This window comes from Rhinopithecus roxellana, chromosome 12 (assembly GCF_007565055.1).
Source record: "Rhinopithecus roxellana isolate Shanxi Qingling chromosome 12, ASM756505v1, whole genome shotgun sequence".
Lineage (NCBI taxonomy): Eukaryota > Metazoa > Chordata > Mammalia > Primates > Cercopithecidae > Rhinopithecus > Rhinopithecus roxellana.
This window is the reverse complement of record NC_044560.1, coordinates 49,667,364-49,673,378: the sequence shown is the minus strand read 5'-3', so window position 1 is coordinate 49,673,378 and position 6,015 is coordinate 49,667,364.

Genomic DNA, 6,015 nt, shown 5'->3' with positions numbered 1-6,015 from the left:
ATCATAGTCTGCTCAATAATCTAACACTTTAGAATTTTTAGTTTCCACGTTTCTTTGATCTTCAATAGCACATGAGATAGGAAAGGCAAAGATTATCATGACTATTATACAGATGAGAAAATTGAGGCTTAGTTTTAGCAAAAGGACTATGGTTATATGACTATGCTGGGGAGACAGTGCTGATCATACTCTTTGCTGTTGGATACATAGGAAATGAAAAATTAAAGGGAGCACAGAAGATTTTGACTATAATCCTTTCATCCTCATTAAACTGGTATCATAACTACCTTTGGTAAGCCGTCTGTGAACTTTGTTGAAAACTATGACAACCCTAGAGGGAAGGACATAAACAGTGGGTAATTAGAACAAGAGTGAGGCAGAAACCATAGGGGAAGGAAAAGGAAACTAGCTACTCAATGGACAGGCTCTGGCCAACCCCCAAAGGAGCTGCCCTCCTTAACCCACTGCACAGGGAAGGTTTACTCCCTGGTCCCCCACCCACCCACTCACCCACCCCTTTTAATTGCTGATCATACTCTTCATGCAGATGTTGACATCTGCCCCTAAACTCAACAAGGAGCCAGTCATTGGGAAGAAGGCTACTCCCGTCTGTGCATGGCACAGGCTTCAGAAAGGTTATTTGGAAATATGTGCTCTAGATCCCATGAGAGACTGACCTGAGAGGAAAAGTATTTTTTGTTGTTGTTGCTGGTTGTTTTTTGGGTTGCTTTCCTCCCCATCTACCACCACCTCCCCTACTACCAAGAAAATGCACTTGAGAGTCTCCCTTTTCCCACCCTTTTTCCTCAAAGCAAAATCAGCAATTTCAACAGATTTCCATTTTCAAAAGGTGAAAAAGGAGAATGATGGCCAGGCGAGTTCTCTGGCCAGGGAGAAGCCCCGCTGGTATACGCCATTTTCCTGTACTTCTCCTAGGCAGCCAGATGACTAGGATTCAAGGACCAGCCTACCCCTTTCCAAGCTGTTTGCCTTGGACAAATGATTTATTGCCTCTGAACTTCACTTTACTCACCTGTAAAATGAGGAGACTCTCCAGAAGAATGAGAAGATTCTATGAGATGACTCCAGCAGATCCATTTCATAATATGCTCTCCATGTGAAGTTATTACAAGGAACTTGGCAGGCACGCTCCCCTTCACCTATGGGTTTTTCTTTTTTCTTCCATGCAAGCTTCTACTCAGATATGCAGATGGAAGAAATGTATTGGTCCCAAAGACAATACTGCCTGTGAAACAGGATTCAAAGAGATGAAGGGAGGGGAGAACAAGCCTTTCAAAGTATAGCAAGTGGGCGGTCTTCAACTCCTTTTACTTCTTTTTAAAATTCCAGATTATAATGGGGTAACCTCTCAGAAAGAACCCTGTCCTGGAATCCTAGAAAAGAGGCCCTGCTAGGAGCTGACCTTGGACAAATCACTCCATTCTTTGAACCTCACTGTTCAGGGGGCTGAGAACAGAGGGTCCCTAAGGAAGACTGTTGTATGAGAACAGTCTCCACTCTTGACCCAGGCAAACCTGGCTTCATATCTCAACTCCTGTGACTGACTAGCTGTATGACCTGGACTTTTCTCAGTTTCCTCACCTATAAAGCGGGATTAATAAAAGGTACCTATCTAATATGACTGTTCTGAGAATAAAATGAAATAAACTACATAAGCGATTTGACAATGTGCTTGGTTTACAGTAGGTGTTTAATAAGAGGAAGTTGCTATATTATTAAAACTGTCATCATCATTATGGTTGTTGATGTCATCATCATCATTATTATTGTTGTCTATAACTGTTGGAATTTCAAAAGGTAAAGCACTATTCCTGAGTTTTTTGTGCTCTTTAAGTTGAGGTCAGTCTCAGCAAGGTGTGTTCTGAATGGCTACATTCTCCCCAGGGTCACACAACACCACCGGAGAGGGTGCGCATCCCATCTGGTGCACAACTTAAGAAGAGAAATCATGCCCTCCTGTGTCCTTTCTCCAGAGTCTCCTGTTTTCCTCCTTGCCTTACCCTGCTGGCTCAGGTTTAAGAGCTGGAGCTGCTGGGCTATGGGCTTACACTGGTCAGGCAGCCAGGAGGAAGAGGAAACCAGGATAAACATGTTTTGCAAGACCAAGGCTGGTTTAAATGAAGGCAATTCTAAATAAGGACAATACAGTCTTATAGAGCCAGTGCCTTGGCTGCCTGTTGGCAGCTTCCTCTACAGAGGGGTTTGCCATGGAAAACCAAAGGTCAGACTGATAAGCTGAAATTGCCTGCAGCCAGGCTGGCAGGAGGCTCATGACAAGACCTCCTCATCCAGCATTCAAATCCATCCCAGGCCAGAGGATGTGATTACAGAAAGGAATCCAAGGACCCAGTCTGGCTTCCAATCCTAGCTCCTCACTCACTTTCTATTGTAAACTAAGGCATCACATTGCCTATCTATCAAAAAAGAAGAAAAAAAGAAAATTGTTCTGAGTTCCTATGAAAATAAAAAGAGATATCATGTCAATGTGTTTATAAACTGTAAAGTGATTTGCAAAGCTCAAGAGTTAGAAATAGGTTTTAATAGTTCCCCTACCTGCTAGCTGTGTGACCCTGGGCAAGTTCATTTATTTTTCTGAAATTCAATTTCCTGCTTTGTGTGTTTCATATTTGTCCTGAGTTCTAATGATTCCAGGAGCCATCAAAACAGCAAAGTATAGTAACTTGGTTTATTAGTTTCCTGTGGCTGCTGTAACAAATTGCCACAAACTTCATGGCTTAAAACAATAGAAAGTTATTCTCTCATAGTTCAGGAGACCAGAAATCAGTTTCACTGGTCCAAAATGAGAGTGATTTCCCAGGGACTCTAGGGGAAAATCTGTGCCTTGCCTTTCCCAGCTTCTTGTGGCTGCCAGCATTTCTTGGCTCGTGGTTGCATCACTTCAACTTCTACATCCATGTTCAAGCTGTCTCCTCTTCTGTGTGTGGTCAAGTCTCCTTCTGCCTCTCCCTTATAAAGACAATTGTGATTTCATTCAGGACCAACCTGGATAATCCAGAGCTAACTCCTCATCTCAAGACCCTTAACTTACATCTACAAAGTCTTTGCTAACAAAGAAGCTTACAGGTCCCAGATATCAGGGCTTGATATCTTGGAGTTCCATTATGCACCCTTAATGAACTTCTTTTTGATTAATAAAGAGATAGAGAGTCTCAGAAGGATCTCATCATTTTAAAAAATCTTGAGATGGAAGCTGAGAATCAGGAAGGGACTATTGAGGCATGTCAGAAATAATAATGTTGAAATTATTTATATTATCATGCCTTGAAGAGAACCCCATCTTAGTTATCTCCTTATCCCAACCAAGAGACCTAGCAGAGATACTCAAAAGTAAATGAATGGACGTATGGAAATATATGCATATATTTGCATTTCATCTTGAGTATGGCAGAGTGGTTGTGTGAACAGATTGAAATTAGATGACTTGAGTGAAACCCTTGTTAGTTGTGAGACTTTGGACAAGTTATTTAATCTGAGAGGTTTTAGGGTTCTCACATATAAAATAAAAATAATTATATGATCTACCTGATAGAATTTTGCAAGGATAAATAAGGTGATCTGTGTAAAGGAATTTGCATAGTACCTGGCATATGATAACTAAACAGGGTGGAGCATTGCCTCACCCGGGAAGCACAGGGGTTGGGGAACTCCCTCCCCTAGCCAAGGGAAGCCATGAGGGACACTGTGCAATGAAGAAAGGTGCATTCTGGCCCAGATACTACGCTTTTCCCATGGTCTTCGCAACCCACAGACCAGGAGATTCCCTTGGTGCCTATACCACCAGGGCCCTGGGTTTCAAGCACAAAGCTGGGTGGCCATTTGGGCAGACACCAAGCTAGCTGCAGGGTTTTGTTTTTTTGTTTTTTTGTTTTTTTGTTTTTTTTTCATACCCTAGTGGTGCCCCTAGAATGCCAGTGAGACAGAACCTTTCACTCCCCTGGAAAGGTGGCTGAAGCCAGGGAGCCAAGTGGTCTAGCTCAGCAGATCCCAGTCCCACAGAGCCAAGCAAGCAAAGATCCACTGGCTTGAAATTCTTGCTTCCAGCACAGTCTGAAGTCAACCTGGGACCCTCGAGATTGGTCGTAGAAGGGGCATCTGGCATTACTGAGGCTCGAGTAGCAGTTTTCCCCTTACAGTGTAAACAAAGCCACTGGGAAGTTTGAACTGGGGGAGCCCATCACAGCTCAGCAAAGCCACTGTAGCCAGCCTGCCCCTCTAGATTCCTCCTCTCTGGGCAGGACATCTCTGAAAGAAAGGCAGCAGCCCCAGTCAGGGGCTTTTAGATAAAATTCCCATCTCCCTGGGAGAGAGGGCCTGGGGGAAGGGGCGGCTGTGGGTGCAGGTTCAGCAGACTTAAACATTCCTGCCTGCTGGCTCTGAAGAGAGCAGCAGATCTTCCAGCACACCACTTCAGACAGACGGCCTTCTCAAGTGGGTCCCTGACCTTTGTGCCTCCTGACTGGGAAACAACTTCCAGCAGGGGTCGACAGACACATGATACAGGAGAGCTCTGGCTGGCATCTGGCATGTGTCCGTCTGGGACAAAGCTTCCAGAGGAAGGAACAGGCAGCAATCTTTGTTGTTCTGCAGCCTCCCCTGGTAATATCCAGGCAAACAGGGTCTGGAGTGGACCTCCAGCAAACTCCAGCAGACCTGTAGCAGAGGGGCCTATCTGACTGTTAGAAGAAAAACTAGCAAACATAAAGGAATAGCATCAACATCAACAAAAAGGACATTCATACGAAAACCCCATCTGAAGGTAACCAACATCAAAGACCAAAGATAGATAAATGCACGAAGATGAGCAAAAACCAGTGTAAAAAGGCTGAAAATTCCAAAAACAAGAATGCCTCTTCTCTTCCAAAGGATCACAACTCCCTGCCAGCATGGGAATAAAACCTGACAGAGAATGGGTCTGATGAATTGACAGAAGTAGGCTTCAGAAGGTGGGCAATAACAAACTCCTCTGAGCTAAAGGAGCATGTTCTAATCCAATGCAAGGAAGCTAAGAACCTGGAAAAAAGGTTACGGGAATTGCTAACTAGAATAACCAGTTCAGAGGAGAACATAAATGACCTGATGGAGCTGAAAAATACAGCCCGAGAACTTCATGAAGCATACACAAGTATCAATAGCCGAATCGGTCAAGCGGGAGAAAGATTAACAGAGATGAAAGATCAACTTAATGAAATAAAGTGTGAAGACAAGATTAGAGAAAAAAGAATGAAAAGGAACGAACAAAGCCTCCAAGAAATATGGAGCTATGTGAAAAGACCAAAACTACCTTGGGTTGGTGTACCTGAAAGTGACAGGGAGAGTGTAACCAAATTCAGAGCGGAATTCTAACAGAGGTACAAAGAAGAGCTGGTACCATTCCTTCTAAAACTCTTCCAAACACTAGAAAAACAGGGAGTCCTTCCTAACTCATTTTATGAGGCCTGCATCATCCTGATGCCCAAACCTGGTAGAGACACAACAAAAAAAAAGAAACTTTCAGGCCAATATCCCTAATGAACATGATGCAAAAATCCTCAGTAAAATACTGGCAAACCAAATCCAGCAGCACATCAAAAAGCTTATCCACCATTATCAAGTCAGCTTCAACCCTGGGATACAGGGCTGGTTCAATATACGCAAACCAGTAAACGTAATCCATCACATAAACAGAACCAATGGCAAAAACCACATGATTATCTCAATAGATGCAGAAAAAGCCTTCAATAAAATTCAACAGCTCTTCATGCTAAAAACTCTCAATAAACTAGGTATTGATGGAATGTATCTCAAAATATTAAGAGCTATTTATGACAAACCCACAGCCAATATCTTACTGAATGGGCAAAAGCTGGAAGCATTCCCTTTGAAAACCAGCACAAGACAAGGATGCCCTCTCTCACATATTCAACATAGTATTGGAAGCTCTGGCCAGGGCAATCAGGCAAGAGAAAGAAATAAAGCATATTCAAATAGGAAGAG